The 25,110-nt window shown below is 34.8% G+C and overlaps 1 pseudogene; it reads right to left on the bottom strand.

The window, feature by feature from the left end:
• Positions 1-391: 391 nt before the first annotated feature.
• LOC112641067 (eukaryotic initiation factor 4A-I-like) lies at positions 392-24,945 on the bottom strand (annotated as a pseudogene).
• Positions 24,946-25,110: the final 165 nt, after the last annotated feature.

Raw genomic sequence — 25,110 nt, 5'->3', positions numbered from 1 at the left:
AGATCATGATCCTGGTGTCATGCGATGCACCCCACATGGGGCTCCACACCCAGCACAAAATCTACTTGGGATTCTCCCTCTTTCAGTTCCCCTCCTGCTCATGCTCTCTCTCCTTCTCTCTCCAATAAATAAATAAATCTTAAAAAAAAAATAGATTTTGTAAATGCACACCATGACAGTGGGGGGAAAAAAGGGAACAAAACCCATGAGGTTATTCTGAGATTATGTATAACATATACAAAAGATCAGCATCAACCAATACAGTTTTATGACACCAAACATGATGTTTTCTTTTAATTAATAAAATGTTAAAAAGTTAGCTCCTTATATTGATAAGTATAGTCTATGTAATAAAATAAATGTAATTTTCTTCTGCCTCAAAGAGTGGCATTCATTCAAAGAAAAAGAAATGACAAGACGTCCATCTCTTGTCTCCCTTCCTTCCCATCTCCTGCTCCTCTTCTGCCCCCCATGGACTGAACTCTTGGTAGAGTTCAATGAGGTCGGCAACATTGAGAGGTTTCTCCTCAAGGAAGGTGCCGTAGAAGGCCTCAATATCTCGTGGAGTCCTCCTGTCTTCTTCTGTCACCATGTTAGTAGCCAAACTGTTACAGCCATGTCTCTTCACCACAACCAAATCTGTGGATATAGTTTTCCCTTTGGTGGGAAGCTCATAGATGATGATGAAAGAAACCTGCTGTACGTCATAGCCTTTGGCTAGCCCATCTGTGGAAATCAATATCCTGCTAGAGCCAGAGTGGAACTACCTCATGGTAACATCTCATCCCTTCTGGTCTGTATCTCCATGCCTGATGGACATGGTGAAGTCTTGGGTGTCCATCTTTTACTGAAAAGATGAGCCAATCAACCTTCTTTCTGGTGTTGATGAATCTAACTGCTGGAGCCATGATCAAGGTTTCATACAAGTCACACGATGGGTCCAGCTTCCACTTCTCTCGTTCCATATTGATACAGGACGGGCCAATACCCTCCTTAGAGTCAACTCCTCTTTTTTTTTTTTTTTTTGACTAGAATCTGAATGGGGTCCCTCATGAACTTTTTGGTCACCTCAGGCACTTCAGAAGATATTTTAGGTGACAGTAATAACCACCTGGGTGTTGCTATTGAGCTTTGGGGATATGTCATAGATCTAGTCCTGAATCTGTGGCTTAATGTTTCATCAGCTTCTCCAGTACAAACATCTTGATATATTTTGGAGACAGGAATCCCCAGTTTAGCATGTCAAACACACAATCTGGGGTACCCATGATGGTATAGGGAGCTTCCACCTGCAGATTCTGTACCTGAGCACATGCATTGGTCCCCTCAGTGCAGGCATGGCAGGAGGCACCCCAGGAGTCTCCTAACGCCATGATACTTTCTGTATCTGCTGAGCCAACACTCTAGTGGGTGCCAGGCCTGAGGCCTTTGTAGCCTTTAGATCCAAATCAATCTGTTGCAGAATTGATATGGCAAAAGTGGCTGTATTCCCAGTCCCAGATGGAGCTTGAATGATCACTTAACAACCCTTGATCAAGGAAGAATGGCTCATCGCTGGGTGGTAGAAGGCTTCTCAAAACCACAGGCATAGATGCCATGGAGAAGGGACTCAGAGAGGTTCATGTCATCAAAGTTGTCAACAATCTCATTCCAGTTATTCTTGATGATGCCTTCGGGCTCCATCCCATCAGGGCCATTGTCTCTGGATCAGAAACCCTGACTCAAACACATGATCCTTAGAAACTCAAATCAACATAGTTCTTAATATTGAATTGAAGGAAAATAAAAACAGAAAACATACATGCCTTATAATAGAGGGCAGAGTATTGTTAAACATTCTTACTTACATTGCTCACATAAATTTGTTAAAACTTTGTACAAATAATCAATTCCATGTTCTCATGCCAACTGAAGGTTGATCCATATATTCTCCTTAAACACTAATTTTCATCTCAGTAACATTTTTCTCATAATTTTCATCTCAGGAACATTTTTCTCATAGTCTCCATCGGATTCTTTTTAAATGTTTTACTAAAATTATAGATGACAAAATTATACACAAATCATATTTCACTGACTGTGAAGATTCAACTCTTCTTAATTTAGGAACATATATTTTTCTTTATCGGTGAACTAATTTTTAAAATAACTTTTGCCCAGATGCCCATGTAGCATGTAATTATTGACTTGTAAGAACTATTAAAATTGTCACTTTGTAGCAGACATTTTGAATATGTTTTCTTTATGTATTACATAAGCATGGCAAAATTTCAACATTACAAATGTATATGTAACACATTGTACCAGTTCCCTCAATAAAGGCAAATGTGTTTATAAAATAATGATGCGTATTTTCAGAAATGAAAAGTATGTTTACACCCCCCCCACACACACACCTATTTATCTATTGAGGCATCTCTCTAGACATAACTATTGATAGAGGTTGAATATAAAATAGTTTCCTAAATTATATACTTTCATATAATTTTTTTTCAATTTATAATAAATTTTTATTATTTTAAATATGTACTGATGTGGACAAATTACATTACTATTAGGAACAACAAAATATTCATTCTTGGGTGCCTAGCTGGCTCAGTCAGGTAAGCATTATGGGACTTTTGATTTTGGTTCAGGGTCTTGGACTTGGCCTCAGGTCAGACTCTGTGCTCAGCAGGAGTTCCATTTGAGATTCTCTCTCTCCCTCTGCCCCTCTCTCTAAAATAAATAAATAAATCTTTAAAAAATATTTTATTCTTGATATGTTATATTTCTATAAATTATTTAAATAGCTTACAGGCATTTGAGTAATACTATTCAAGAATATGCTACTACAAATATGTCTGCAATATATTGAAATAAGTAGTAATTGTTTAAAAAAAAAAAAAAGGAGGGAGGGGCAGCCCGGGTGGCTCAGCAGTTTAGCGCTGACTTCAGGCCAGGGCCTGATCCTGGAGACCCAGGATCGAGTCCCACTTCAGGCTCCCTGCATGGAGCCTGCTTCTCCCTCTGCCTGTGTCTCTGCCTCTCTCTCTCTGTCTCTCATAAATAAATAAATAAATAAATAAAAATTTTTTTAAGGGTTTTGGGGGATGCCTGGGTGACTCAGTGATTGAGCATCTGCCTTCACCTCAGGGCATGATCCCTAAGTCCTGGGATCGAGTCCCATGTTGGGCTCCCTGCATGGAGCCTGCTTCTCCCTCTGCCTGTGTCTCTGCTTCTCTCTTTCTGCGTCTCTCATGAATAAATAAATAACATCTTTTTAAAATTAAATAAATAAATGTTTTGGTTAAAAAATTAAACTACAATCTAGATGAAAACAATAGCAAGGTTTTGTGTTATGGTCTGTGTATATATGTATGTGTACTTATGGGAAAAAAGGTTAAAAAAAAAAAGATGAAATTAAATAGGTTCTAATCTCCAGAGACTAAAACTGATCATATTAAACTTCAGTTTTTATTAGAAAATTTAAGTTTAATGTTATCAGTTAAATATGTACATAAAATAATAAGGAAATTTTAGAGTAGAATATGTAGTTTTAAATATTTAAAAATAAATAAATATTTTACAAAATGAAACAAAGAAAACAAAAATCACCAAAATGTAGGTTATAGCATGTGTAAAACAAGCAAATAAAATAATGACAGGACAACATAAAACAAAAATATGAAATATATTTAAATTCATTAAAATCCAGTATGTATATGAGGGTTTTAAGCTTACTGATTAAAAGACACTACCTTCCTACTGGAATCTTACTGTCTCCTCTCTATGACTGTATTTTTTGCACAGGATTTTTTTTTAAATGATACAAAAACTTAAAAAATAAACAGAGTGGAAAGATTAACTAAGTATATATGCCAAAATTAAAGTGGATATCATATTATTCGTGCTGGAAGAACTAATCAAGTTTTTAAGATGTATAGCATTGAAAAAAAGCAGAACACTTATATATATATATATATATGATTTCTCACACAAATTGCCAACCCCATTCCTGTATCCTTTTGATATGAACACATTCATATTTGATCAGTTCCTTGTGTGCATTTTTCATTTTCTCTATTTTTCCTGTTCTCAGACTTGGAAACAGCTATTTCTTCAAGTCTCACCTCTTCATTATATTGGAGAATGGTTTTTAGAATCAAAATCTGGGTGCTATGTGTACACATTACTCTTGGGAGGTCACTGTTTCTAGATTATTTCAGTAGCAAAAACCTATGGAATATATACAATTTAAACTACAACTTACAGTCTTATTTCTAACTCGAATTAAGCAATAAGGTTTTTGTTTATTTTATTTAGTACTCTAAAAGTACTAAAAGCTATAAAAACTTTATCTTAATACTTTTATGCTATAAAAACTGGTTTGAAATAAATTTAATATATTTACATACTTTTTTATAAACATACGTTATGGAATAATTTTAAATTCATTTATAATACATTTAATGCAGTTTAAAAGAATGTACTTTAATGTAGCTTAAAATTACATTGTCAACATTATTACTAACAATAAACCTATTATGCATTTTTACTGAAAATGTACCAAAAGTGCATTTATAGTTCATTTTGTTTATATACATATATACATATATTTAAATCCATATAGAGAACTGTGTTAAAGTTACTTGAACTGTTATCAATTTAACGTAGAGTTAGATTTTTCTAATGTTTGTATTTAATTTTGCATTTATTTTTCCTACTTTTTTCCTAAGATTTACTTTATATTTACTTTAGAGACAGCCAGTGAGGGAGCGGGCACAGGGGGAAGGACAGAGAGATGGGAATAGAGAATCCCCAGGCAGATTCCCCACTGAGCACAGAGCTTGACACAGGACTTGAATTTATATAATGATTTGTATATTATTTTAATTTATATTTATATAACACATAATAATATAACTCACAGATGATTGTTAGAATTAAATGAGATTATATACAATGTGTAGAAAATAGTCTGAACTATAAGAAATGGTCAATGTTAGAGCTTATTTGCATAGCTGTTACATTAGTTCTTATTAAAGCACTCCATGAACTCTGTTACTAGTAGCCAGAAAGCTGTACAGTAATTTCATGTTAGAATTTAGATTACATAACTATGAAAATGTTTATGACAAGAATTTTACCGTAACATAATAAGATGCAAATTTGCAGATAGTGTTCAATGTAAAAATAAGAGAATATTAAAGGAACATGGAGTATTAGTGATATTGAAAGTTCTGTGATAGGAAAAATAATTGTGATATACCTCATGTGTGTACTTTAACACATTATATTTTATTTAAATAGATATTTATAATAAAATAGTAAATAAGGAAATAAAACCCAGAAAATCACACTGTATTTTCAAATAACGGGCTTAGGAAGTAATTCATCCTTTTTCTCCAAAATGCAAACACATTTGTAAAAACTTAAACTATCACTTATTAAGAACATAAAAGTGATCTGCAGATTTTACTTAACAACTTATGCAGAACTCCATACTTTGAAGGAGCATCTAAAGCCTTCTCAAATGAAATATCAAGGTTAACTGTTTAAGCCATCTAAGCCATCCCCTCCTTGCTGACTGCACAATATTTATCTTGACAGATGTCAGCTTTATAATGCTTGTGAGAAGTTTGTGGCTTTCATTACCTGGATTTACAATAGTGTGCAACAGAGGCTTAAATTGCACTATGAGCCATGACAGCTGGCAAAAACATGCCAGAGGATGACTTTGTCAAGCCTAGAGAGCTCAAGAGAAGCTTAGAAGAGTCAATGAAAAACATAAAAGTAGAAGAGCCTAGAGACAAAAAAAAAAAATAAAAGACAAAGAAAAAGAAGAGGACAGCTAAGTCTCCAGATGCCTGAAACCATTCACAATATAAGTAGGGTGTGTATTCACTGTATGTGTGTTCCGTGGATTGATGTCTATATTTTATCCTTCTATGTTTTATACCTATATTTTATAAATTGGTTTGATTTGCCTCAATTTGATTGTGAATTTGCCAATAAAGAAAGAGACACTCTGTCTCTTAGATAATTCCCATGAAAATAAAATATTTGAATACCATCTTTCAGTTAGCCTTTGCCTCTTAGAAATCTAAAGAAGAATGAAGGCCATCATTTATACTATTTATATCATTTATAGGAAACTGTAGGTTTAAGAAATAAAGGTTATTCCATGAAGTAGAGAGGCAAAAGCAAATTATAAAGTAGAGTTCATTTCTCTAATTTGAAGACAATCAGAATATCCTCCTGTGGTTGTCACTGAAAGATTCTCATTAAAAATAAACTGGCAGTAAAAGTAAATCTACCTATATTGACTTTGGGTACAAAGCAACAGTGTGCTTAAAACAGATATGACATTAAACGTGTATATTGCCCTGGGTAACATTGACATTTTCACAATATTAATTCTGCCAATCCATGAGCATGGAATATTTTTCCATCTCTTTGTGTCTTCCTCAATTTCTTTCAGAAGTGTTCTATAGTTTTGAGGGTATAGATCCTTTACATCTTTGGTTAGGTTTATTCCTAGGTATCTTATGCTTTTGGGTGCAATTGTAAATGGGATTGACTCCTTAATTTCTCTTTCTTCAGTCTCATTGTTAGTGTATAGAAATGCCACTGACTTCTGGGCATTGATTTTGTATCCTGCCACGCTACCGAATTGCTGTATGAGTTCTAGCAATCTTGGGGTGGAGACTTTTGGGTTTTCTATGTAGAGTATCATGTCATCGGCGAAGAGGGAGAGTTTGACTTCTTCTTTGCCAATTTGAATGCCTTTAATGTCTTTTTGTTGTCTGATTGCTGAGGCTAGGACTTCCAGTACTATGTTGAACAGCAGTGGTGAGAGTGGACATCCCTGTCTTGTTCCTGATCTTAGGGGAAAGGCTCCTAGTGCTTCCCCATTGAGAATGATATTTGCTGTGGGCTTTTCATAGATGGCTTTTAAGATGTCTAGGAATGTTCCCTCCATGGACTTTCTTCAGAGAGTTAGAACAAATTATTTTAAGATTTATGTGGAATCAGAAAAGACCCCGAATAGCCAGGGGAATTTTAAAAAAGAAAACCATATCTGGGGGCATCACAATGCCAGATTTCAGGTTGTACTACAAAGCTGTGGTCATCAAGACAGTGTGGTACTGGCACAAAAACAGACACATAGATCAGTGGAACAGAATAGAGAATCCAGAAGTGGACCCTGAACTTTATGGGCAACTAATATTCGATAAAGGAGGAAAGACTATCCATTGGAAGAAAGACAGTCTCTTCAATAAATGGTGCTGGGAAAATTGGACATCCACATGCAGAAGAATGAAACTAGACCACTCTCTTTCACCATACACAAAGATAAACTCAAAATGGATGAAAGATCTAAATGTGAGACAAGATTCCATCAAAATCCTAGAGAAGAACACAGGCAACACCCTTTTTGAACTCGGCCATAGTAACTTCTTGCAAGATACATCCACGAAGGCAAAAGAAACAAAAGCAAAAATGAACTATTGGGACTTCATCAAGATAAGAAGCTTTTGCACAGCAAAGGATACAGTCAACAAAACTCAAAGACAACCTACAGAATGGGAGAAGATATTTGCAAATGACATATCAGATAAAGGGCTAGTTTCCAAGATCTATAAAGAACTTATTAAACTCAACACCAAAGAAACAAACAATCCAATCATGAAATGGGCAAAAGACATGAACAGAAATCTCACAGAGGAAGACATAGACATGGCCAACATGCATATGAGAAAATGTTCTGCATCACTTGCCATCAGGGAAATACAAATCAAAACTACAATGAGATACCACCTCACACCAGTGAGAATGGGGAAAATTAACAAGGCAGGAAACAACAAATGTTGGAGAGGATGCGGAGAAAAGGGAACCCTCTTACACTGTTGGTGGGAATGTGAACTGGTGCAGCCACTCTGGAAAACTGTGTGGAGGTTCCTCAAACAGTTAAAAATATACCTGCCCTACGACCCAGCAATTGCACTGTTGGGGATTTACCCCAAAGATACAAATGCAATGAAACGCCGGGACACCTGCACCCCGATGTTTCTAGCAGCAATGGCCACGATAGCCAAACTGTGGAAGGAGCCTCGGTGTCCAACGAAAGATGAATGGATAAAGAAGATGTGGTTTATGTATACAATGGAATATTACTCAGCTATTAGAAATGACAAATACCCACCATTTGCTTCAACGTGGATGGAACTGGAGGGTATTATGCTGAGTGAAGTAAGTCAGTCGGAGAAGGACAAACATTATATGTTCTCATTCATTTGGGGAATATAAATAATAGTGAAAGGGAATATAAGGGAAGGGAGAAGAAATGTGTGGGGAATATCAGAAAGGGAGACAGAACGTAAAGACTGCTAACTCTGGGAAACGAACTAGGGGTGGTAGAAGGGGAGGAGGGCGGGGGGTGGGAGTGAATGGGTGACGGGCACTGGGTGTTATTCTGTATGTTAGTAAATTGAACACCAACAAAAAATAAATTAAAAAAAAACAGATATGACATTGTTTTCTCTTTAAATTTAATTGAAAACAATCTAAAATATTATGACATGATACTAAAATAAATGGAACTCTCATACATCTTGTAAGCACAGTCATGAACAGTTATAGAACAAACGTTTCACTTAGTTTTTGGTTCCTTTGAGAGTCATTAGAAGCAACTACTATTGGTATTACTTCGTTTTTCTCTCCCAATGAACATACTCAGATGTACTTTTTGAGGTTTATTAATGTATCAGATGCTTTATATTTATTCACAAGTGTCAGGAGCATAATATAAAGCAAAAGGATTATTTTTTAAATATATTGGCATTCTACCTGTGTAGTTGAAAAATGGAGTAAACATAGATATAGGAGTGGTATAGGGATTTTTATACTTTGTGATAGAAACTATATGTAAATAAAATAATTGGAGATAATTATAACAACACATAAGAATTAGTACCAAAGGAGACGAGACCTGAACATATGCACAAAGCTAAGGAAAATGAAGACAGCCTTGGTATTAGTCGGCGTTCTCCAGAGACACAGAACCAATGGGATGTATGCACAGATCTAGGAAGAGAGAAGAGGGGTGAGGGGAGAAGAGATTTTAAGGGAATGGGCTCCTACAATTGTAGAAGCCAGAAGGCCAGAGACGGAGATAAGAGCTGATAATGCAGTTTGAGTCTTAAGACACTCAAGAGGCAGAAGTAATCCCTCTTTCTCAGGTGACGTCAGTCTTTTTTGTGTTAAGAATGTCAAGTGACTGGATGAGGCCCGCCCATGCTACTGGAGAGTAATTTGCTTTACTTGAAGGTAAAAGGAATTAAATGTTAATCTGAGCAGAAAATACCATCATGACAACATCTGAGTGGTATTCAACCAAATATCCAGGTTCTTTGGCCAATTTGACACATAAAATTAACCATCACACTCTCTCCTTGGGTTGCTTTTTTCTGTTCATTGGTTGGTTGATTCTTGAACTAATTAATGAAAGAGTTTGCAAGTAAAAGAAATTCGGTAGGTCACTACTCACTGTTTCTTACCTATCCGTAGTATACTTAGTAACCTATCTTGAAGTTGAACTCTTCATGATTATTTCACCTCAAGATATAACTAATCAAATCAAGGACACAGCACTAATTTTCACAAATATACTTAATGCTGTGATCTTTAGGACACTACATTAATGAGAAGTAACATAGACATTATTCTGAAAGTTTTATTTCTTTTCTTAGTCATGACATTATACCATAAACCCTAATTGTATTATTAGGACAATCCCATAAAAAGATACCATTCTTTTTTCTCTGCTAATAAAAATATACTATTTCTTTCCCTGTTGAAAATTGTCATTAATTATGAAGGGGATTTTCCAAGGATGTCTATATATCAAAAAATATTGCTCAAAAACTATGAAAATCAAAGTTAAAACAATTGGTTGAAAAACTCACTTTAAAAATTTAGGGACATCCAATTGATAATTGAATGGATAAAGAAGGTATGTATGTGTGTATACATTTATATTTGTAAATATAAATATATATAATATATATATTATATATAAAGCCATAATAAAGAAGGAGATCTTATCATTTGTAACAACATACATGGACCTAGAGGGTGTCATGCTATGTGAAATAACTGAGAAAGATAAATACCATACAATTTCACTTATATGTGGGATCTTAAAACAATAAAACAAACAAAAAGCAGAAACAGGCCCATAAATACAAAGAAAACTTGATGGCTGCCTGAGGAGAGAGTGGGAGGGATGTGCAGAATGGATGATGGGGAGTAGGAGAGAACTGCTTTCAATTAGGAAATGAATAAATCATGGGATAAATGGTTCAGCACAGGGAATACAGTCAATAGTACTTTCATAGCATTGTATGGTGGCAGATAGGAGCTACCCTTGCGGTGAGCATAACATATTCAGCTTTGTCAAGTCACTATATTATATTCCCAATGCTAATGTAATGTGAGTCAGCCATACTTCAACTAAAAAATAAAAACTTACAGAAAAAGGAAAAAATAGGGATATTTATATATGATTAAGATGTCAAAACCATTAGCAACTAGCCTCTTTTAATAACTATAATAACTATTTTCGAATAATGCACGATAGGCAGAGCAACACTGTTATCACTAAAATAAGGAAAAACTGTAAGATGGCTCCATAAGCTCAGTTTTATGTCCGAAGATACTTTCTGGAGTGTGACAAGTCCAAATGGAGCAGAAAATCACACTGAGTTGAAACCAAAGCGATCAGTATTATGTTATTGAGGCTACTGTCTTAATGGGGCAAAAACTGAGGAAGAAATTATACAATGATAGGGCTCTAGGAATATGCACAGGAGTTGTCTTGGCTGTAGCTAAATATTAAGCTGAGATGTTATAGGAGGAGATTCTGCAAGACTAACCACTCCACAACCAAAGGGGAAAAAAAAAGAAAGAGAAAAGGAAAAAAGGAAAAAAAAAAGAAAGAAAGAAAAAGAAATAAAACTACCAAAGAAGAGCTATTGTAGAGATGTGAGCTAAAGAATTACTTGGGTTCAAAAAAAAAAAAAAAAAGAATTACTTGGGTTCAAAGTAGATGCTAGATGTTCAAATTCCCATGAGCTAGAGTGGAGAGATCTCATTTTACACCCCAGGCTTTCAGTCAACTCCCAGAAAAGCAATACATTAAGAAGAGACACATATCCCTAGAAAAAGTAACCCCAGACTCATCTCAGCAAAATCTAAAAATAAGCTCAAAACAACCAAGCTCATCTACAAATTAATCAACTACCTGCCAGAATAAAACTTCTTTTAAGAGAACAAAAGCCAAACATTAATAATCTAACACATGCAATGTTCAGTACAAAATGGCAAATTAATTAATTTAAAAAGAAGAGAACACCAATCAAAATACACAAACTCAGAATAAGCATGACCGGGTTTTGCTGACATGGATTTAAAAATACATTTTACAACTATGCTTAAGGATTCACAGGCAAGGGGAATTAAAGAAAAAAATGGAGGACTTCAATCCAATCAATCAAGTGTATAAGAAAGAGAACCAAATATAAATTACTGGGCTAGAAACATATTTATATAGGGCTAAACAATAAGTTCTCTTGAAAATATGACCTTTAGATGAACTATTTCAGAATTACAAACTGAACTTGATACCACTTGAAATAAAAACTATCTAAAAAAATAGGAAAAAAGACTTTAAAAAATCAAGGCATCAGTGAATTTAGCCAATAACAAGAACTCGATCATATATGTATTAACATTCCCACATGAATAGGTAGAAATATTAGTGCAGAAGTAAAAGATATTTAAAGAAATAATGGACGATATTTTTTTCAAATTTTGTGAAATCTATGACCCTATGATTTGAGCTGCTCAACAAACTCTAATCAGGATTAACAGAAACAAAACAAAAACACATAGGGAGATCACAATCATATTACTAAGAATTGATAATAGAATATATTAAACACAATCCAAATAAGAATGAGACATTACACGCCAGGAACAAAAATAAGGAATATCAGTAACTTCTCAGAAGAAACAATGCAAGCCAGAAGACTATGTTTTAAAGACCAAAGGAAGAGAGGATCATCAAAATGTTTCCTTATGCAGTAATAAATATGCTTCAGAAGTGAAAAGAACATCCACATCTTTTAGAGAAAGAAGGAAAGCTGACAAAATTTGTAACTAGGAAACTTTGAAGAGGAAATATTTCATTTAAAAAATATTTATTTTAGAGAATTAGTATGGAAGCAGGGAAGGAGTGGAAGGAGGGGGAGAGAGAGAGAGAGAGAGAGAGACAGACTCCTCAACCGGACCCCTCCTCTGAGCTCAGCGCTGAGATCATGACCTGAGCAGAAATCAAGAGTCAGATGCTCCACTGACTGAGCCACTTAGGTGACCCGAGAAAATACTTGAAAGGGAGTTTTTAATCCAGAAGGAATATACAATATAGAAATATGGTTGTAGAAAAAATATGAACACTATTAATGGATCTCTTAAAAATGATAGTGATATATTGTGGGCTTTAATATATGTAGAGATAAAATACATGCAGATCTTCAAAAGAAGAAATAGGCAAATGGATGGATGCTCTTGAAAGGTTTTCATATTCTATCTGAAGGAATATAATATTAATTTTATGTAGACTGTGATAAGTTTTGTTTGAAAACTGTAATTCTTAGAGCCAATACCTAAATAAAGTGATACAACTAGTACAAGATTAAGTAGAATATTTAAAATAAATTTAATTCTAAAGGAAGCAGAAATAGAAAAAAAAAAGACAAACATAAAGTTGGTAAAGTTAAATATACTGATAATTATTTTAAATTTAAATGGATTGTATACTTCAATAAAATATAGAAGTGTTTTATTTGGATCCAAAAGCAAGACTAACCTATATGTTATTTATAATAATTTTATTTTATTTTATTTTATTTTATTTTATTTTATTTTATTTTATTTTATTTTATTTTATTTTATTATTTTATTTTTTTAGAAATATACTATTTAGATTACATTTTAAGTTTTTTTTTTTTTTTAAGACTTTATTTATTCATGAGAGACACAGAGAGAGGCATAGATAGAGGCAGAAGGAAAAGCAGGCTCCATGCAGGGATCCCATTGTGGGACTCAATCCCAGGACTCCAGGATCACAACCTGAGTCAAAGGCAGATGTTCAACCACTGAGCCACCCAGGTGTCCCATAATACTTGCATTTTAAATATAAAAACAGGCAATGACAAACAAAAAAGGAGAGGAGAACAAAACCCAGCAAGTATGAATAGAAAGTTACCAGGAATATATTACTGCTTATATTATCAGACAGGAGAAACTGGCAACACCAAGAAAAGTTTCCACAGATAGGACAGATAGATAGTTTCACTCTTCTGCACGGGGCCATCCAGTTTACCCAGTACCATTTATTGAAGAGACTGTCCCTTTTCCAGTGGATCTTCTTTCCTGTTTTGTCAAAGATGAGTTGACCATAGAGTTGAGGGCCCATTTCTGGGTTCTCTATTCTGTTCCATTGATCTGTGTGTCTGTTTCTGTGCCAGGACCACACTGTCTTGATGGTCACAGCTTTGTAGGATAGCTTGAAATCTGCCATTGGTATGCCCCCAAGTTTGGTTTTCTTTTTCAACATTTCTTTGGCTATTCAGAGTGTTTTCTGATCCGATAAAAATTTTAGGATTACTTTTTCCAATTCTGTGAAATAAGTTGATGGTATTTTGATAGGGATTGCATCAAATGTGTCGATTGCCCTGGGTAGCATAGAGATTTTAACTATATTTGTTCTTCCAATCCGGGAGCAGGGAACATTCCTCTACTTTGTTGCATCTTCTTCAAATTCTGTTATGAGTGTTGTATAGCTTTCTGAGTACAGATCCTTTGCCTCTCTGATTAGGTTTATTCCTAGGTATCTTATGGTTTGGGGTGCAATTGTAAATGGGATCAATTCCTTGATTACTCTTCCTTCTTATTGTTAATGTAAGGAAATGCAACTGATTTCTGTGCATTGATTTTATATCCTGACACTTTGCTGAATTCCTGTATGAGTTCTAGCAATTTTGGGGTAGAATCTTTGGGGTTTTCCATATAGAATATTATGTCATCTGTGAAGAGTGAGAGTTGGACTCCTTTGCTGATTTGAATGCCTTTTATTTCTTTTTGTTGTCTTATGGCTGAGGCTAGGACTTCTAGTGCTATGTTGAATAAAAGTGCTGAGAGTGGACGTTCCAGTCATGTTCCTGATCGTAGGAGAAAGGCTCTAAGTTTTTCCCCATTGGGAATGAAATTTGCTGTGGGCTTTTCATTTATGGCTTTTATGATATTGAAGTTGTTTCTTCTATCCCTACACTCTGAAGAGTTTTAATCAGGAATGGAAGCTGTACTTTGTCAGTTGCTTTATCTGCATCTATTGAGAGGATCATATGGTTCTTCTTCTTTCTTTTATTAATATGATCTATCATGTTGATTGATTTCTGGATATTGAACCACCCTTGCAGCCTGGTAATAAATCCCACTTGGTTGTGGTGAATAATCCTCTTAAGGTACTGTTGGATCTGATTGGCTAGTATTTTGGTGAGAATTTTTGCCTCTATGTTCATCAGGGATATTGGTCTGTAATTCTCCTTTTTGGTGGGGTCTTTGTCTGGTTTTGGGATCAAGGTCATACTGGCCTCATAAAACAAGTTTGAAAGTTTTCCTTCCATCTCTAATTTTTGAAAGAGCTTCAGAAGAATAGATATTTATTCTTCTTTGAACATTTGGTAGAATTCCTCTGGGAAGCCATCTGGCCCTGGACTCTTATTAGTTGGGAGGTTTTTGATGACTGCTTCAATTTCCTTGCTGGTTATGGGTCTGTTCAGGTTTTCTATTTCTTCCTGATTCAGTTTTGGTAGTTTATACATCTCTAGGGATGCATCTATTTCTTACAGATTGTCTAATTTTTTTGGCATATAGTTGCTCATCATATGTTCTTATAATTGAGTTCTTCAGTGTTAGTTGTGATCTCTCCTCTTTCATTCATGATTTTATTTTTTGGGGTCCTCTTTTCTTTTTGATAAATCTGGCCAGACATATGTTAATCTTATTAATTCTTTCAACGAAGCAGCTCTTAGTTTCACTGATCTGTTCTTCTGTTCTTTTGGTTCCTATTTTACTGATTTCTGCTCTAATCTTTATTACTTCTCTTCTCCTGGTGGGTTTAGCTTTTTTTTTTTGGCTGTTCTGTTGCCAGCTCCTTTAAGTGTAAGATTGTGTTGTATATTTGAGATCTTTCTTGTTTCTTGAGGAAGGCTTGTATTACTATATACATCCTTCTGAGGACTGCCTTTTCTGCATCCCAAGGATTTTGAGAAGTTTTATTTTCATTTTCATTTGTTTCCATGAATTTTTTAATTCTTCTCTAATTTCTAATGGTTGACGCATTCATTCTTGAGTAGGATGCTCTTTAACCTCCATGCATTTGAGTTCTTTCCAAATTTCCTCTTGTGAATGAGCCAAGTTTCAAAGCATTGTGCTCTGAAAATGTGCAGGGAATGATCCCAGTCTTTTGGTACCAGTTGAGACCTGTTTTGTGACCCAGTATCTATGATCTATCCTGGAGAATGTTCCATGTGCACTCGAGAAGAATGTGTATTCTGTTTCTTTAGGATGGAATGCTCTGAATATATCTGTGAGGTCCATCTCGTGCAGTGTGTCATTCAAGGCCCTTATTTCCCTATTCTTAGATGACCTGTCCATTGCAGTGAGTGAGGTGTTAAAGTTCCCTACTATTTTTGTATTATTATTGATGTGTTTCTTTGATTTTTTTTTATTAATTGGGTTCACCCCTGTTAAGGGCATAAATATTTATGATTGTTAAGTCTTGTTGGATAGACCCTTTAATTATGATCTAGTGTCCTTCCTCATCTCTTATTACCATCTTTGGTTTAAAAGACAGTAATTTGTCTGAATAAGGATTGCCACTCCAGCTTTCTTTTGATGTCCATTAACATAATAAACGGTTTTCTACCCCCTCCAATAAATGATACCTAAACAACTGAATACCTCTATGTACAAAAAAATAAAAACATTTCCTCCAAATAAAAGATATGCAAACAATTTTGAATAGACCATTCACAAAAGACAAAGGGAGATTGACAAATAGCCAATAGGCACATGAAAATGTGTTCAACATTAGTCACTCAGAATTTCAAATTCAAGCCATAATGAGATAACACTACCAAAGTACTAGATTTGCTAAAATCAGAATGCTTGACAATACCTGGTGTTGGCAAAGAAATAGAAGAAAAAGAACCATCAGAGATTTCTGATTGAAATGCTCAATGATACACCCATCATCAGCTTGTTAATAAACATATTGTGATACCCTAATTTCACAGAATACTACTCAGCGGCAAAAACAAACATATTTACATTGAAAAACTCGGATGAATTTCAGAAATCATGCTACATCAAAAAAAAATCAACCACAAACAAGAAAACATTACCATATAATTTACACAAAATTATAGAAAAAGCAATATTCTAAGGACCAAAAGGTGATCAGTGGTTCCCAGCAGTGAGGAAGGAAGGACAGAGGAAGCAGAGACCACAAAGGAGCCCAAGATATATTTTAGTTGGTTGGTCATATCATTCAGAAGCTGAAATTATGCCTCTTGCTTTGCAAGAATGGAAGCTCACTCTTGTCCATGTCTATCTTTTCTGTTTCCATATCACCTTCATGTACAATGGCTACTGATATGCTTCCACTCCTAATAGCAACTGCATCTTCTTATCAAAGGTCCTGCCCATAAGCTGCCTAATCACATTTTACCTGCTTTAACAGATGGGTCAGCCAGCATCCCCTCAGCCTTTTGTAACCCAGTGACTGACAAATGCGTCAGCTCCTCTCTATCTTGTCAAAGCCACTCTGAATTGTTTCTTACACTGTTTCAAGAGATCTCTGCACAAGGAAACTAAAATTTTCCTACAGAGGACTTTATCTTTAACCTTGCCTCGGATGAACAATTTCCTAGCTCTCCTTCTGATTTTCACTAGAAACCTCTTAATACATTACTTATATGAAAATGTTTAGCCTTGGATTTCCATTGATATAACCCAACCTGAGAAAAAGAAGACATTCTTTGGTACAATTCATGAGTCTCACAAGTTGTAAGAAGAAAATCCAATTAGACTCAGATAACGTTTAAAATAAAAATGAATTGTGTTGGTAGAAGTGCCCCTGGACTGTCAAGATTCTCATGATCTCTTATAAGTCTTTTTCCCTTATGTCATCCTGTATTTTCTTCTATTGCAGAAGAAAAACTTCTTCTACACAATATATGGGGAGATAGGGAAGGAGAAGCAAATGCATCACCACCAGGGAATATCTGAAACCAACTCTGTTTGCAAGTTCGAACGTGACAGTGAAGGACTTTATTACTCAGCTGCTGTATTTTAGGGAGCTAAAGTTAATGTTTCTGTGTTTGTTTTAAATATTGCTTTCTCTTTCTAATGTATTTCAATAGAAAAATACATATTGAGATACACTTCAGCTACTGGCTTCTTTGAAAGACAGGGAACATGCTGCATTGTGTATGGCAGGCATTTATTAAATATTTGATAATTTCTTGTTGAATTATGGTAAAAAGTAGTTTAAAAGAAAAAAAAATGAAAATCCTTTAGTAGAAATCTGTTAAGTGAAAAGATGTCCGTAGTGTTTAGAAACAAATGCAGGCAGCCCTGGGGGGCTCAGCGGTTTAGCGGCACCTTCAGCCCAAGGCCTGACCCTGGAGACCCGGTCGAGTCCCATGTCGGGCTCCCTGCATGGAGCCTGCTTCTCCCTTTGCCTGTGTCTCTGCCTCTCTCTCTGTGTGTCTCTCATGAATAAATAAATAAAATCTTTAAAAAATGCATTTTACATGATTCTTAGGTTGTAGAATCCAAGTTTTTCTAATCCATGTGTAGGCACTGATCTTCATTGAGAAGAGAATAGCAAGAAAGCAACAACGAGTTGATTTTTACTTGGTTGTTTGATTTCATTTTGTACAAAAACAGTGTATTTGAGTGTTTTTACTTCAACTTATTATGGGGCAGACTATCAACATAGAATATTGTAGAGACTTTTGGGGTTAAAAAGCATGAAACAGGGTTACCTGGGTGGCTTAGTGGTTGAGCATCTGCCTTTGGCTCAGGTCGTGATCCCAGGTTCCTGGGATCAAATCCCACATCAGGCTCCCTGCAGGGAGCCTGCTTCTCACTCTGCCTGTGTCTCTGCCTTTCTTTGTGTTTCTCATGAATAAATAAATAAAATATATTTTTTAAAAAAGCATGACACATCTGTATTATATAAAATGTATATCTGTTGAAATTTTTGTCTATCACATTCATATTTTTATTAGTAAATGTTTCATAAGGTTTTTAAATAATTATTTTCTATTAAGAGGGTAATCAACTGAACAACGGAAAAAAGGGAAAATGTTGAAATACCTCTATTTAGAAGAAATTATAAACAGTAGAGCTATCTCTTTAAAGTAATACTGACTATAAATTTTCTTCTCCACTACTGGGATTATGATTAGAAATATACACCAGATGCTTATGAGGTTTTCTGTAATGGCATCAAAATCCATAACCACAAAAAATAATTATCAATATTGTGAAATAATCCCTGAATGACCTAATGTGATGTTGAACTATGTGATGTCTTGGAGGCATATAATTATGAAGATGCTGTTCATGACAATAATGATAATAGCCAATGAGGGAAAAAGTAGGGAAGGAAAAGGTAGCAGTGAAGAATGAAGTGGGGAAGGGAGGATGAAGAGAAAATGTAGGAAATGTGGTGAAAGAGGATGTAGAAACTAGGTGTGGGGGGAAGAAAAGAAAAAATATTTCTTTATTAATTTTATTAAAATTAGTGGAACATTTTAGTAGCTACTTTATTCATCCTTAAGGATTTAGAAAATTACCTTTAATTTCACTCAGTACTTTTCTTGATTTCTTTGTATATGAGGATATGAGGGTTTTTTTAAGTAAGGAATAAGACAATGTATTTAATAATTAAGATTCTAGTTCTAAAATGTGTCTTGTGATAAATATCAATATATATATCTGTATCTATATATAATATGCATACATTTAGTTAGATAGCCTTATATATTTTTATCCATATGCATAAATATGTGCATTATATAGACATTGAATTAATCAATTTTCTTTCTATAATAAACTACATTTTACTTCAATAAAATTAAAAAAAATCTCACGTAATTTTGCACACATTTTTTGAAAGAACTATATTATCTGCCATGAACATTGGATTTGGTAGCTCTTTTCTCATTAGTCTCACACATAGACAGTATATGACTTCACCCTTAGCAGTCTGTATAATGCTTGTTATTGCTTTTGACATTGATAATCAGCAAGTTAATTTCTTGGGAGTATAGACAACATGTGCCAATACACACTCAGGGAATAAAGGGCATATCCTGAGGTGGCATTACAGGGAAAGTATTTGAAAATTAAGTCAAACTTGAAGTAAGTGGTACCAGGAAAGTAATGCAAATTGAAAAGTGATAAAAAGCCTCATGAATGGCTACTTTGCAAGATAAATGCACAACTAAACTAGCATGAGACACAAATATGCATTAGAAGACCGAATTTCCCATGAAATATGTAAAATGTCTGTTACTTTTTGGGCTGGCTTCTAAGAGTTCATTAAATCTTTAGAGAGATCATTCTATTCTCCTCGCATAGTTCAATGACATGAAGGACAAGGAATGCTGGGTATGCAGATGATAATTAAAAAAATGTTGTCAGTGTTCAACATTCTAAACTTCCAAGCTAGACACAAAGTTTAAAGATTCTCAGAACCTGGGGATTCTTCCTCAGCAAAAGTTTTGCATTATTTTTCAGATAAAGAACAAAAAGGTAACTCAAACAAACCATCGAGGTATTGATTACTGTATCTACTAGGCCAAAGACCTTGCTGCAGTTGGGCCTACACTGCAAATTGTTCTGTTCTTCCTAGGAAACCTTGTGGGTTAGTGTGGAGTCTCCAAAATAGCTGAATAAGCAAAATGCATGTTCCTGTTCACTTCTTCCAAGTCCTTTTTATCAAATTCAGGTTATGCTCCCAGTGACCTACTTCCTCCCAGGTAATTTGTCTCAAGGATGAGATTTTTTCCCTCAATTAAACAAATGTAAAACTATCAGAAATTAAAAACTTGTTTAATTAGATTATGTCACAAAGTACAGATTTAATTTTACCATTTAAAATAAACTATTTTGGGATGCCTGGGTGGCTCAGCAGTTGAGTGTCTGCCTTCAGCTCAGGGCGTATCCCAGGGTCCTAGGATCGAGTCCTGCATGGGACTCCTCACAGGGAGCCTGCTTCTCCCTCTATCTGTGTCTCTGCCTCTCTCTCTCTCTCTGTCTCTCATGAATAAATAAATAAAATCTTTAAGGAAAATACCAAACTATTTTAATTCTATAAATCTTGAATGTTAATACAGACTTGCTTTTTGCTAAGGATGATAGTAATACTTGCATGTAACACCTCTTGTTTTTCTTATATAGTAAGCCAAAATATACTATCTAATTTTAAATATCATAGCAAATTAAAATTCTATCAATCGTTTTTTTTTTTTCTCCTAGAAGATAATAAAGATTATTCTACTTGTAGTTTAGAAGAAAGTTTGTGTCATTTTAAATCCAACTCTGGGGCAGAAAAAGTAGTCAGAAAAGTTTAACAATTAGTTTAAAAAATGCACTGAACCAAAAATTATACAAAAATAAAGGACTAATATGTAGAAAGAATTGCTTATTTGAAAAAATATAAAACTATAGATATTCTATAAATTGTCAAAGGACCCTACCTGCAAAAAATAAAATTATGAACTGTGATAGAGATTAGACATTAATTTCTTATAAAATCAAATTAAAAAAAACGTATGGAGGTGATTTGCCCAGAATATATAATAAACCTGTATATGCACAGCCACACATTAAAGCCAAATTTACTCATGAGACTAATGGGGGAAAAAAGGAAAACCTTGGCTACACTTGTTTTAATGATAAAACATTCTGGATAATTGAAATATTTAGAAAAAATTGACAGGTAGTATCATTCATGCAGCACTCACAAATGCATGCATAATAAATGCCAAGCAGTAAAACAACTAAGTAATTATGTGCAGAGCAATTTGAATAGTATGATGTTCAGTAAAAGAGAAGTGCAGAAAACCTATATTTTTAAAATATCCATTCATAATGAAAATACTGAGATTCTTTTAAACTAACTTTGCTACTTTCCGAATTCCATTTTTATGTGTTGTCTATTTAAATGGCCTATACACAACTTACTCTCAAAATGTTATTAACTTATTATCAGAAAGTAATTTGTTATTTCATAAAGCATGCAAGTTGTGCTTATGATCTACATTAACACAGCTAATGTTAAATAGCTAGTTGTATGATAGCAATAGTGCTATTAAAATATGTTGATACACAAAGTACTCATTAAATTTTCTAATATTTGTGTAAGGTAAGTCTATTATATGAGTTATACAAAGACACAAAATATCATATCCCTAAGTTATTTTACCAATCAAATTTCTGAGGTAGCATTGCAAATCAGCTTTGGTACTTAGAAAATTGAATATAAATGCTCTCCTTCAGGCCTTTTGTAATCAAAGAAACAGAGTAACAGACAGTTCAAAGATTGAGTCTACAAAATATATTTTCTAGAAATTATTATTTCGAGACTCGCAATGATATGAACACTTATACCATCCAGTACATTTTGTGTTTTTGTGCCATGTCCTTAACAGTGTTATTTTCATGAAATATAAAGATTTTGTATGTTGTTGAACATGTGGTACCATTAAATGCTTAAAAATAACATATAATGATTGTTCCTATCCTTTGCCAAACACGTGGATAAAAATTTTAAAAGTACAGTTAATCATGCAACTGTTATTAAGCAGGTGGCAATTTGGCATCGTGAAGATAAACCATCTGGTTGATTGACTAAAATTTCGAACTTGTCATAGATCTCCATAGCATATAAATGTGTCAAAGATTCTTAACATTAAAAAAATAGCTTTACAGTCATATTTTAAAATCTAGTGATGCATATAGTATAGGATTTTATAAAAGCTTTTAAAATACTTAATGTTTGCCAGGTTTGAGATTTTTCCCTTGTTATTTTGCACATATGATTTCTTAAAAAATGGACAGCTGGTTTTCTATAATTGTATTCTATGCACATTTAATTCCTCTTCACTTTGTGCTTTTAGCTTGACCCATATGCATTAGTGGCCACCTTGGTGTTAAAAGAGTTATACAGTTTCAATGACTGATTACTATCCCACTAAACAGAGAATTTAAACTTAATGTATCTTAAAATATATATTCTTTTGTATTCTAAAAAAGACCTTTTATTTCTATGATTTAATACATCTAATTTTAAAATAATATATATTATATATACATTTATGTATGTAAAATGTTACATGCATACATTTATGATATGTATATGTTACATATATGACATGTATTTCGTGTAATATATATTACATGCATAATAGTTATATTGTATATATACCAAATATATATATAATAAATGTGTGTGTAAAATCACTATCAAAATTCTGAGAAATTAAAGAGAATCAAGAAACTATAAGCTAGCAGCAACAAATATGAGAAATAACCACAATTAAATTTCTGTAAATATACACTCAAACAAGGTTTTGTTTGCATATATATGCACATGTGCACATCCGATCATGTATTTCAATTTTGAACTTTCAAAATTCTAGCCAAAATTGAATTTCAGAATTTCAGATTTCTTCCAAGTTTTTAACTTCATTAACTTATAGTATTAGTTTCAGCAGAATTTACTTTTTTACTTACGATTTTAAGGTTATTTTGGAGTAGTAATTTCTTTGGAAACATGTTTTTTTTCCACCTATAAAGGGAAATATACAACTTAATATTTGTAGGTAGCCATAGAACATTTAAAAATATTTTTAAGTACTTTGCATATTAGTTACAGGAATAATGGAGGCAGAACTTATAATGTCAAAGTAAAATGGACTTTTCACATAATATATATATTTCAATTTAGAAAACACTTTCCTCCCTTTACCAATTATCTGCATTTTCTTTAAAGGTTTTATTTATTTATTCATGAGAGACACAGAGAGAAAGGCAGAGACACAGGCAGAGGGAGAAGCAGGCTCCATGCAGGGAGCCTGACGCGGGACTCCATCCCGGGTCTCCAGGATCATGCCCTGGGCTGAAGCCGGCGCTAAACCGCTGAGTCACACAGGCATCCGATTATTTTCATATTTTAAGTATGTGCCATTCTTCTCCAATGAAGTATATATTCTTTCAGATGAGAAATAAATTATGTCTCATTCATCTTTGCATTTCTTTGTAAAGTGTATATAAGTTGGTGAAATTTTTATTGAATTAAAGAATACTACTCTGATCTAGCCATTGGATTTATGTGCAGATGAGAGTGGGATACATTCTATTTCTCTTATTATTTCAAGTATATCCATGAGTACCTGTTTTTGGCACCACATCTGTTTGTTTTTATTGTGGAACTAACAGAATTGTCTCTGTTTATACTATTTTGCTAATCCTACTATGTCTGTTTTTAAATAGTGAATAATTGTTACTTTTAACAGTATTTTTAAATAGTGGATATTTGCTGTTTAGTTGTTATTGATAAAAATCAAAGGACACTAATTTACTAAAAGTAAGATAGCATTAGAAGTCAAGGAAGATGGTGGAGTCGGGGGATCTTGAGCTTACTTCCTCCCACAGGCATACTGAAGTTACAACTGCATATAATGTAACTCACTCTGAAAATGACCTGAAGATTAGCAGAACAGCACTTCCACCTCTAAAGACATAAACAAAAAGCAACAGTGAGAAGGCTAGGAGGGGCACAGACATGATTGGGAAACCAACCCCCTGTGCAGTGACCCACAGCAGGAGATATATCGCAAACACGGAGATTCTCCTTGAGGAGCAAGAGTATCCAGACCTACATCAGGGCTGGACACTCCACCTTGGGGATCTGCACCAGGAAGATAAGCCTACAAGTCCCATAATGTCTGGCTTTGAAAATCAATGGGGCTTAACTTCATGAAACTGAGGTTTATAAGAAACTCATACTCTGCTCTTAATGGGCCAGCACACTATATCACTTGATCTGAGACCCAGCACAGAGGCAGACATTTCAGAGCCTGGGTTGTAGGTGAAGGCCATTTGTTGACTAATTTTAAGATGTGCTGGATGGGCAAGGAACTGTAAGAATTTTCTCCAGGAATGGAAGTTGGACACCATTTTCTTGCCTTCCTTTCAGCTGCTTAATTGGCCCAGGGATGGTGGAACCCATTCTCACACTTCCATTTACATGCTACTTGCCCATCCTAGTACTACTGTGCAAACCAGCCCATATAGGCAAACATATCTTTGCAAAGTGCAACACACCCAGTGGGCAGCAACAGTTAGAACCAGCATCCCCCTGCCAGTGACTACTACCCCCACTATACCCAGTGGAAAGCTCTGGCCAGAACCAGTGCCACTACAAAGCACATTCCACATTAGGAAGGGGGTTACAGTTCTACCAACCTACACATCTGCCAACAGCTGCAGCCAGGCCTTTCAGCTAGCTGTTTCAGGAGATGATCCTACCCATCAACATGCCTGACACCAGCTACAGGTGGGCCTCTAGGAGCTATGCTGGTCACCAGTCCTGCCCACCAGTTTTCCCAAAGTTGTCACCACTCATCATTATACCTGGTCAGGCTGGAGGCCAACCCCACACACCAGCATGCCTGCTACAGTTACCTCTGGGCCTCTTAGCCAGCTGTGCCAGTGGTGCCAACCAGTGTGCATGCAATAGTCACAACCAGCCATTGCAGCCCATGAGGCTGGGCCCAGACCTACACAGCAGCATACATGTGCAACAGTCACAGCCCAGTTATAACAGGAGGTATTCAAGCCTACACACAAGGCATTCCTAGAGCACCTGATTCTGGTAACCAGGGAAAATGGTACTACCAGGCCCCATAGGATGCTTTA

The sequence above is a fragment of the Canis lupus genome, chromosome 33, assembly GCF_003254725.2.
Source record: "Canis lupus dingo isolate Sandy chromosome 33, ASM325472v2, whole genome shotgun sequence".
NCBI classification, from domain to species: domain Eukaryota; kingdom Metazoa; phylum Chordata; class Mammalia; order Carnivora; family Canidae; genus Canis; species Canis lupus.
Note: the sequence above shows the minus strand (reverse complement) of the source record. Positions and strands in the feature narration are given on the sequence as shown.